This window comes from Sapajus apella, unplaced genomic scaffold (genome assembly GCF_009761245.1).
Source record: "Sapajus apella isolate SASKATOON/1434 unplaced genomic scaffold, GSC_monkey_1.0 scaffold106, whole genome shotgun sequence".
Classification (NCBI taxonomy): Eukaryota; Metazoa; Chordata; class Mammalia; order Primates; family Cebidae; genus Sapajus; species Sapajus apella.
Genome location: NW_022437046.1, coordinates 1,199,205 through 1,210,565, shown reverse-complemented (window position 1 = coordinate 1,210,565; position 11,361 = coordinate 1,199,205). Strand labels below are relative to the sequence as shown.

The 11,361-nt window shown below is 48.2% G+C and overlaps 1 pseudogene; it reads left to right on the top strand.

The window, feature by feature from the left end:
* The first annotated feature begins 6,107 nt into the window (after positions 1-6,107).
* LOC116536971 lies at positions 6,108-8,349 on the top strand (annotated as a pseudogene).
* The last annotated feature ends 3,012 nt before the right edge of the window (positions 8,350-11,361 follow it).

The window sequence follows — 11,361 nt, the reverse complement described above, 5'->3', positions numbered from 1 at the left end:
ACCCCATCTCTACAAAAAAAAAAAAAAAAAAAAAAAAAAAAAAAAATAGTCAGATGTGGTGGTGCACGCCTGTAATCCCAGCTACTACTTGGGAGGCTGAGGAAAGAAAATCATTTGAACCTGGAAGGCAGAGGTTGCAGTGAGCCTAGGTCAGACCACTGCACTCCAGCCTGGGTGACAGAATGAGACTCTGTTTCTAAATAAATAAATAAATAAATATAAGTTACTAGAACTTATAAGTTATTACAACCCCCAGCTGTTAGAACTGACACATGGCATCCAGACTCTTTGGTAAGTGCACCCAGGCTGGGTTGCAATAGTGTGATCATAGCTCACTAGCAGCCTCAAACTGCTGGGCTCAAGCAGTCCTCCTGCCCCAGCTTCCTGCATAGCCAGAACTACAGGTGCACACCACCATACCGGCTTATTTTATTTTATTATTTATTTATTTATTTATTTATTGAGACAGAGCCTCCCTCTGTCCCCCAGGCTGGAGTGCAGTGGCGTGATCTCAGCTTACTGAAATCTCTACCTCCTGGGGTCAAGCAATTCTCCTGCCTCAGCCTCCTGAGTAGCTGGGATTACAGATGAGTACCACCATGCCCGGCTAATTTTTGTATTTTTAGTAGAGATGGGTTTCATCATGTTCGTCAGGCTAGTCTCAAACTCCTGACCTTGTGATCCACCCGCCTTGGCCTCCCAAAGTGCTGGGATTACAGGCATGAGCCACCGCACACCACCCTAATTTTTATGCATTTTGTTGAGAGGAGGTTTTGCTATGTTGCTCAGGACCTCAAACTCCTGAGCTCAAATTATCCTCCTGTCTCAGCCTCCCAAAGTGCTAGGATTATAGATGTAAGCTGTTGTACCTGGCTAGTAATTTACTTCTAAGGAAATGAATATGGCAAAAGTGATGGGATGTGATTACCAATATTAGGTTACAAAAGGCTGCCTGTGTCTTGCTGACATTCCCTCTGACTCTTCTAACATGCTTGTGCTGATGGGAGGTCCATAGTGCAAAGAACCATGTTCTAAAAGATGTTGACCTCTGGCCAACATCTGATAAGAAACAGAGTCCTTCAGTCCAATTGCTCTTGAGGTACTGAGCCCTGAAAAGAGCTATGTGCATGAGCTTAGAAGCAGACCTGGTCTAAGCCATACCCTCATTTGAGACAGCAGATCTGACATCTTGATTGTAGCCTTGGAAAAGACCCTGAAGCAGGGAACTCAAGTAAGCTGCTCTGAGATTCCTGATGCACAGAAATTATTACATTATAAATGTGTATTGTTTTACACTAGTAAGTTGTGGGGTAATTGTTACAGAGGAATGGGTTACTTCCCTGCCTGATATCCATTCCCTCCTTATTCCTCAGCAATGAAGACCCTATTTTATTTGGGATACTAATGTGCCCAGTTAAAACTCATGCCTTCTTCTAGTCTCCCTTTCAGTTTGATGTGCTCATACAGCTAAATACAAAGTAAACGGAAGTGCTGCACAGAGCATCTAAGAAGTTTCCTTACAGGGAGAGGTCTCACTGAGAGGTGTACTTTTGCTTGCGTTCTCCTTCATCTGGCTTCCTAGAATGTGGATGTGATGGTTGGAACTCCAACAGCTATCTTAGAACATTAAGTAAGCCTGAGGATAGAAACCACACTCTAGGAAGAGAAAACAGAAAGAAGGAAGGAGTGGAAGGCCCTAACGCCCTTGGAATAGCCACACCAGCACTGGACTCCCTACCCACAGATTCATTCTTAGTGAGAAGAAAGAATATATTATTTTGTTTATACCATTGTTATTTTGGATTTTCCCTTAGGTGTACCCAACCTAGCCCTAGCTCGTAGAAGCTCAGAGCTCTCAGCCATCCAAATTCTTCCATATGTAAGCACCCCAGCATGTCCCTCTTCCAAACAATGCTCTAGTTCTCACAGAGGATGGAGTGACAGCAAACTTTGCATTTGTTTCTTTCCTTCTCACTTTCAGCTGTCTACACCACCTCCCAATCCATTAGTACCTCATTCCCTTCAGACTCACGTTGGACAGTCCCCCAAGTCTGTGTTCTCAATGAACACTTCATTCCAGATAACCGCTAGTAATAAACGGATGAGCTAATTTGCCACTAAGTGCCACCCTATCCCTGGATTTTCATTGCCTATAGTCCCCATCAGGCACCACAACCATTCCTAGATTCCAGCTATTTCTCTGAGAGTCTGATGCCTTCAGTCCATCTAGCACCAATTTATATATTAGAGTCATTAGTTACAAGCAACAAAACCCAACACCATCTTATTTAACCAAAAAAAAATTTATTAACTGCATAAAAGATATTAGGTATCTCGGAGAATTTCAGGAACAACAAGAGAACCAGATAGAAAGCCACACATGCAACCAGAACAATGCTCCAAATTAAGCTGCAGGGTTTTCTCCAGGAGGACAATGCTACCACCACTGCCCCTTCCTGCTGCCAAGAGCAAGCTCTGTAGGGTCTCTGCTCCCTCTAGAACGAGGTCTTACTACAACCCCATTGTCCCTGGAGGGAGTTTGTAGGGTCTCTGAATCCTCACTTCCTTAGCTATAGATTTCTTAACTTAGTCTGTGATCTGTGCACAGGATTGGCTAAGACAAGACCAAATGTCTACACCACACCCTGGTTGTGAGGGAAGTTCAGAAGACAAGTATCTGGCATCTATTAGATGGGGAATTTCCCTAACTTAGAAGTGGTTTCAGGTGCCAGATGCCAAAAAAAGAAAAAGAAATGTTGACCCTTACTGTCAGGCCAGGGTGCCAAGCGGGGACTGGAAGAGTCACAGGTCATTAATTCCTCTAGATCACCCCAGATATTCCCATTTCATCTACCAGGCATTCCCCCTTTCCTAATCAACCCATTCACTTTAGGGTGTGCACAGAACCTGCCTGCAGCCAGTCTGCAAAGCAAATGATTATTCCCCTGCAGCCGCCTGGGATTGCGGGCCCCAGGCAGAGGAGGCCCCACCAGAGCTACAGATCGTCATACTGCTTGTCCTGTGCTTGTCCCTCCCTGGAAGCATCTTCCTGGGGTTGCCAGCTATAGACAATGTGCTCCAATATTTTGCCATGTTCCCCCTGAATCCCCTGAAGCTGCAACCACGGGGCAGGGACAGGGGAGGTTGTTCTAAAACACGGCATGCAGTGGTTTCCCTGGCTGCTTCGGTTGCCACCTAACAAGAACTGCTCACTTCCCGACTCAGGCTGGAGGGACTCTCACTGTATGCTGTCCTCAGCATCAACAGGGCCAGGTCCATGGTTTAGGTTCTGCCATGTGCATCACTCCACACCTTGTACTGATTTTTTAATTGCGATTCCTTTGTTTGGAAGTGACAGAAATCCAACTTGAACTAGATTAAACATAAAGAAGAATGTGTTGGGTAATAAAATCTAATAGGGGCTGAACAACTAATTTGCAAAAAAAGCAAGGATGTCTCAAGGATAACTGGAACTAGGGACTTAAATCCTAATAGATATCTGCTTTCTTCACTGAAGAGCACCTTTCTTTTCTTCATGATGGAGAATATGCCTGCAGACAGTTCCTGAACTTCATATTTATAGCGTTCACCATTCAAAAAAGAATGACTTGGGCCAGGTGTGGTGGTCCACACCTGTAATCCCAGGGAACTGGGAGATAGGCAGGAGGATCACTTGAGCCCAGAAGTTTGAGACCAGCCTGGGCAACATAGTAAGACTTTACAGAAAAGAAAATTTTTTAATTAGGTGGCTGTGGTGACACATGCCTGTAGTGCCAGCTACTTGGGAGGCTGAGGCAGGAGGATGCCTTGAGCACAGGAAGTCAAGGCAGCAATGAGCTATGATTGTGCCACTGAACTCACCTGGGTTCAGCAAGACTCTTGTTTCTTAAAAAGCAAAAACAAAAGAATGACTTGTTTCCAAGTTCAAATAAGAAAAAAATAGTAAGGAAAGGTTTTAGTGACCCATCTTTGAAAGGGATCCACACCTGGACGGATTATGACTGAGGGCAGGATTTTGTAAAAGCAGTGGTCCCTGGGTAGCCATCTAGATGGGCCTGACAGTTCCCAGGAGGGAAGAACGGTGCTGGATGAGTGCTCCATAATTGTTCACTATGGCAGCCCATTGGCAGGTTCTTTCCCATGCACAATAACCTGGTGTCTTAGTCTGTTCTCACACTGCTGATAAAGACATATCCAAGACTGGGTAATATATAAAGGAAAGAGAATTTTTTTTTTTCTTTTGAGATGGGGCTTCACTCTGTTGCCCAGGCTGGAGTGCAGTGGCATGATCTCAGCTCACTGCAACCTCCGCCTCCCCAGTTCCAGCAATTCTCCTGCCTCAGGCTCCTGAGTAGCTGGGACTACAGGCATGCACCACCACACCCAGTTAATTTTTGTATTTTTTAGTAGAGACGGGGTTTCACCTTGTTGGCCAGGCTGGTCTCGAACTCCTGACCTCAGGTGATCCACCTGTCTCAGCCTCCCAAAGTGCTGGGATTATAGGTGTGAGCCACCCCACCTGGCCAGGAAAGTTTAATGGACTCAGTTCCACACGGCTGGGGAGTCCTCACAATCCACAGCGGAAGGCAAATGAGGAGCAAAGTCACATCTTACATTCCAGCAGACAGGAGCGCTTGTGCAGGGGAACTCCCATTTATGAAACCATCAGATCTCGTGAGACTTATTCACTACCATGAGAACAGCACAGGAAAGACCCACCCCCATGATTTTATTACCTCCCATTGGGTCCCTCCCACAACATGTGGGAATTATGGGAGCTACAATTCAAGATGAGACGGGTAGGGACACAGCCAAACCATATCACCTGGATAAGCTTGTCAGTGCCTGGCAAGGTTGGTTGGGTCAAACTTTGTTTTTTCTTTCACCTTTTTAAAGGAGTCAACAAAACTTCTCTGTACTATTCTTTTACACAAACAACTAAGATATTCTAAAGGAAAATCCCCCTTCTCCCCAGATAAGTTCCCATGTGCCTACCAGACTGGGAGATCCTTAAAGAAAGCATCCAGATTAATATATTCCCATGTGTCTAGTGCCTCATGAGAGTCCATCATGGATTGAACACTCAAAAAATGTTTGTAGACTGTGGCCAGGCATGGTGGCTCACGCCTGTAATCCCAGCACTTTGGGAGGCCGAGGTGGGTGGATCACCTGAGGTCAGGAGTTCGAGACCAGCCTGGCCAAAGTGGTGAAACCCCATCTCTACTAAAAATACAAAAAATAAAAAAAATAACCGGCCATTGTGGTGGTCACCAGTAATCCCAGCTACTCGGGAGGCTGAGGCAAGAGAATCGCTTGAACCCAGGAGTCAGAGGTTGCAGTAAGCTGAGATCATGCCATTGCACTCCAGCCTGGGTGACAGAACGGGACTCCATCTCAAAAAACAAATGTTTGTAAAACCGGATTAAGGTCTTTCCTCATTCTTTAGGGATGCCTGGTGGCTGGCCATTTGGGAGCCTGGAAAGCCTTGATGCTAGAAGCTAAGGACAAAAAGCCAAATGAGTGGAAGACTGTGTGACCTAAGGTACTGGTGGGGAGAATGGTCAGCAAGGGTTGTCTTCAGACAGATGAGCAAAAGACTGTGGGTTCTGACAGAAAGGGCAGGATCATATACAGTAGATGTGTTTGCCTCCCACTCTCCCTGGACAGATAGTCCCAGCAGCAGAGAATAAGGATTTGGAATATGGCTGCTTATGGATTTGGTAAATAGGGGTGAAAGGAGATCTTGTCCTTAAGCAGGACCAGACAATGTGTTAACTTTTCACTGATAGAGAAGTTTCATGACTTAATAGAAGTTAGATTGGACATCTGATCAAGCTCAGCTTCCAATCATAATTGAATAACGATGACACTGAAGACATTGCTTCAGAGGGTACAAAGATGCATTTCGATGGTAGGAAGGAGCCGCTGCTGCATGCGCCGCCCCCAGAGGAGAGGAGGGCTGGCAGGAGTGTGTTGGGGTAAGAAGCCAGTGTGGTGGCCACACTCTGAGGACAGGATATTCTTGGGGAATGGGTCTTTCCTCAACCGCTTCCACTGCCTGAGCTCACAGACTAAGTTAATGTCAGAGCAGGGACCAGAGTAGAAGATCCAGGACAGTCCCCACTGTACTTGTGCCCAGGATCCTCTTGGATGCCACTCCTTCTGTGGGGACTCCTCCTCTGACACATACTCATTGGTTTTACTTTTACTCTTTCTATAGGACCCCTCACTGGGCCTTGGTCTCTTCATTTACAAAATTGAAGGCCTTAGGCTGGGTAACTCTGCAAGGCCCTGATGTCTTCTGAAATCTTTCAGGTAAAGGTGATGCAGAGGTGCGTCGTGTCTAGGTTAGATATGCAAGCATCAGGAGTAACGGATCAGAGGAGCCTGGCCAGAGTCTAGTCTGGATCTGTCAGTGCCACAGTACTCAGTCACTTGATAAGAAGGAGAAGGGGGTAAGGAACCACTGGGGCCACAAATGGAGCTGTGATGGAAGGGCCGCTCTTTTTGCAGAGTCAGCATTTTGAGACCAAGAAATGAAGGAAGACCTGGGCTGTGCTCTACCCGGACAGTCCCCATGGCGTAGCACAGCTCGAGTTTTTTGATCATAAAGGGTCAAGCTCTGGGTGTGGTCAAGGGAGCTCATGCCACCTGGACTGCAAGGGGATCCATCTGGTGAAGTGTATGAGTGTGGCCCTCGTGGCCGTGCAGAGCCCCCCTGAACCCAGCACCACTGCCTTCCTCCTGGACACTGTACAGCGCTAGCACCTGCTGGTGGCCGATGCACCGTCCAGTGCAGCCTGGGTGCAGACGCTGTGCTGAAACCCTTTTCCAAAAGGTAGATGGGCTCTGGTGCCTGCTAATAACCCACCTAAGCTTTCTGCCCTGGAGATGCTAGAGAACTCCTTGTGCAGCCCCACCTGGGAAGGATCCCAATTCCGTGTAACGGTGCAGAGGACTGAGGCCGCCGAGCACTGTGGCCTGCATGGCTCCTATGTGCTGAGGGTGGAGGGTGAGAGGCTGACTTTCAGATACTGGAGGTGCTCCTCTTCTGGCCCTACACTCTGTTGTGTCACTATGGCCCGGACAAGGTCATGTTCCCTTTTGAGGCCAGTGCCGCTGCCCCTCGGGTCCTGGAAACTTCACCTTCCAGATGGCACAGGGAAATGACATCTTCCGGGCAGTTGAGACTGCCATCCACCAGCAGAAGGCCCAGGGAAAAGCCAGACAGGGGCACGATGTTCTCAGAGCTGACTCCCATGAAGGGGAGGTGGCAGAGGGGAAGTTGTCTTCTCCACCTGGCCCCCAAGAGCTCTTTGACAGCCCCCCAGCCCTGTATGCTGAGCGCTTAGACTCCCTGCGCATTGCTCCAGGCCCTTCCCAGGACTCCTTATACTCAGACCCCTTGGACAGCACCCCTGCTTGGACAGGAGAGGGAGTGCAATGGAGGAAGGCTCTCTACTGGGACTTGTATGAGCATGCGCAGCAGCAGTTGCTGAAGGCCAAGCTGACAGACCCCAAAGAAGATCCCATCTATCATGAATCCAAGGGCCTGGCCCCAGCCCTTCCACAGGGCCTTTATGATCTGCCTCAGGCGCCCAAAATGCGTTGGGGTACCAAGTTCAGGTAAAGGAAGAGGGCTACGAGCTCCCCTACAACCCTTCCACTGACAACTATGCTATGCCATCCACCCAGAGCACAAAGCCCCTCCCTGCTGCCAAGTCCCAGGGCCCGCCTTCTCTGAACCTAGTACTGCAACTGACAGTAGCAGCAAATGCCACAGCTCAGCCCTGTACAGCCAGTCCAGAAGAGCAGGGCCTCAGGGAGCTGGGACTGTGGGCTCTCTAGAGTAGGGACCGACAGGACTGGGGTCAAGTCAAAGGGTTCCACCTGAGAAGGAGAGCAAGGCTGAGGTTGCTGAGGAGGACCATGGGGAGGTGGCACTAGGGATCAAAGAAAATGGTTAGAACCGGCAGAAGCCAGAGGGTGGGAGGGGCCGTGCTGTGTGAGACCAGGGGACCAGAGGGGTGGGGGACCAGAGGGATGGAGGAGTCAAGGGAAGGACAGTCAATCCCAGGAAGTCCTAAGAAGTGGGGCAGATGGCAGGGCTGAGGGATGGGCTCTGCATCCCCCTAACGCCATCCCTTCCCCACTTCCCCAGAGGAAGGGACAGCTGAAGGAGCAGGTCTGTGGAAAGTGGAGCATGGTCAGAGTGGGTGCAGTTTGAAAGGCCTGCGTGGAGGCATCAGGGAGATGCTGGACTGTGCCTGGATCCTTACCCCTCCATTGTTCTTTGACAGAGATGTATTTTTAAAATTTTAAATTCTTGGGCCAGGCACAGTGGCTCACGCCTGTTATCCCAGCACTTTGGGAGGCCATGGGAGGTGGATCATGAGGTCAAGAGTTCGAGATCAGCTTGGCCAACATGGTGAAACCCCGTCTCTACTAAAAATACAAAAATTAGCTGGGTGAGGTGGTGGGCACCTGTAATCCCAGCTACTTGGGAGGCTAGGCAGGAGAACTGCCTGAACCCGGGAGGCGGAGATTGCAGTGAGCCAAAATCATGCCACTGCACTCCAGCTTGGGTGACAGAGTGAGACTCCGTCTCAAAAACAAAAAACAAAAAACAGGGAGAAGGAGTTCTGGTGATGGTGGTGGTGGTTAAATAGATGATTTAATGTGCCAGGCACTATTCAAATACTTTATACATTTTAATTTATCTAATCATTAAAATAAACTAAGTTAAATGGCATGGTGCCCTGTGCCTGTAGTCCTAGCTACTGAAGAGGCCGAGGCAGGAGGATCACTTGAGCTCAGGAGTTTGAGGCTGCAGTGATCATGCCACTGCGCTCCAGCCTGGGCAACAGAGTGAGACTCTGTCTCAAAAAATAAAAATAAAAATAAATAAATGAGAGGTCTGGATCGTGGTATCTGAGAAAGCCAGAGCCAGGGCCTTAGGCAGCACTGGGACTCTGCCTCCCCTCTATCTCTGCTTGTCCCTGCATACAAGCTTCAGTTGCTCCCAGTGCTGGTCAGCTTCACTGGGGAAGGGATGTGGCCACCTGCAAATTCCTCAGATGAGGAAGGACTTTCTTCCAGACAGAGGTTGACCACGAGGGAAGTTTTCTGTCCCTGGGAAGAGGGGAAATGAAGAGGGCAGGATGATCCCTCTTCAGAGAGTGCAGAGTGGAGCCAGGGAATGGGGATTTCTTCCCTGGAAGCAAGAGCAGAATTCTCCAGTGCAAAGATTTCAGATTAGCCTAATTCATTCATTGGACAAACAGGTAAGAGAGGACCTATGACAGACAGAGTGATGGGCTAGGCACCACGGTAGGGCTGGGGAGTGAGTGAGAAACAAGAGGACATAGTTCTGCCCTGACCTTGCACTGTATTGCAAACACTTCAACAAGGTCATCTGAGTAACCAGAGAGGGAGGTACTACTACGGGACACTGCAGCGATGCCCAACCTAGTCTAGCGGCATCAAGGAAGGCTTCCAGGAAGTAGTGATATCTAAATTGAGACCCAATTGATAAATAGGAGTCAACCAGGTTTGAGTCTGTTTGATTTTGCTTATTTTACGTGGTAGGGCAGGGAATGAAGTGGGCATTCTAGGCAGAGAGAACAGATCTGAACCAAAAGATGAGAGTATGACGGCTGTAAAGAAAACCAAGACGAGGGGAAGGCAGGCTGGAGTGCTAGCGCCGAGGACATGGCGGGCCAGCAAGAGCTTGGACTTGATCATGAGGGCAATAGAGAGCCATAGGAGGGCCTTAGAGCAGTGGCCCCATCTGATCTCCCAATTCTGAGACTCCCTGGGCTCCCTGTAGAGGATGTATTGAGAGGGAGAAGAACACCTCACACACCAGAAGGGAGAATTTTTTGAAGCCGTTGATCTGTCAGGTCTCAATCTCTACAAGTTTAGACCTAAAAAGTCATTTGAGAAAGACAAAATAACAAGTGTTGACAAGGATGCATTGAAATTGGAATGCTGGTGCATTGCTGGTGAGAGTGGAAAATGGAAAAGCCTCTATGGAAATCATTACAGCATTCCTTGAAAAATAAAAAGAGAATTACTATATGATCCAGCAATTCCACTTCTGGGTGTATATCACAAAGAATTGAAAGCAGATACAAATATCTTAAACAGATATGTGTACACCCATGTTCACAGCAGCATTATTCACAACCACTAAAATGTGGAAGCAACCCAAATGTCCATGGATGGATGGATAGATAAGTAAAGGAGGTATATAAATGGAATGTAAGCCAAAAAGACAAATATTGGGCTGGGCATAGAGGCTCACGCCTGTAATCCCAGCACACTGGGAGGCTGAGGCCGGAGGATCACTTGAGCCCAGAAGGTCAAGGCAGCAGTGAGCTATGATCCCACCACTGCACTACAGCCTGGGTGACAGAGTAAGACTACCTCACAAATAAATAAACAGACACTGTATGATTCCACTTATACAAGGTCCCTAGTCAAAGTAACAGAGACCAGCCAGCCTGGGCAACATAGTGCCCAGGGCAACATAGACCCCCATCTCTACAAAAGATTAAAAATTAGTGAGGCATGGTGGTGTGCACGCGTAGTCCCAGCTACTCAGAAGGCTGAGGCGGGAGGATCGCTTGACCCCAGGAATTCAAAACTGCACCATGATCTGGCAGCTATACTCCAGCTTGAGCGACAGAGTGAAAGTCTCTGTCTGAAAAACACAAAAAAATCACAGCGACAGAAAGAAAGATGGTGGTTTGCAAGGGGGATGGGGAAATAGGAGGTGTTGTTTAATGGGTACCGAGGTTTGATTTTTACAGGATGCAAAGAGTTATGAAGATGGATGTATTAATATATAAATATGAATGTATTTAATACCACAGAACTATAGCTTAAAATGGCTAAGATGGTAAATTTTATGTAATGTGTATTTTGCGACAATAAAAAAAAATTTTGAAAGAAGGTAATTTGAGAAACCTCGAAGAAATCCCCTGGCATGGAGTGGTTACAGAGATTGGGCATGGAGAGTCCTCTTGCGAGGCCCAGAACGGATGGTGGGGAGGGATTACCTGAGGAGAGATGCATGTCCCTCTGTCCTGACAAACTTGGGGAGAATTCCAGGAGTCCTTCTATCAAGCCCCAAGGACTTCAGCTGGAAACAAAGACACGCCCTTCCCCGTGGCTTTTCCTTGAGTCTTGGACTCCCCATCTGCAGGACCTGCCAAGATCGGTGAAGAAGGCTGGGGGCTGAGTAGACTGAGCTGCCGGACTCAGCTCAGGAGCAGCGGAGGAGTTCTCTGTTTCGTTCCCCTGGTGAGGATTCTGAATGGGTCCTGCTGTGCCGGAGCACGGAGAGCTGGTGACTGA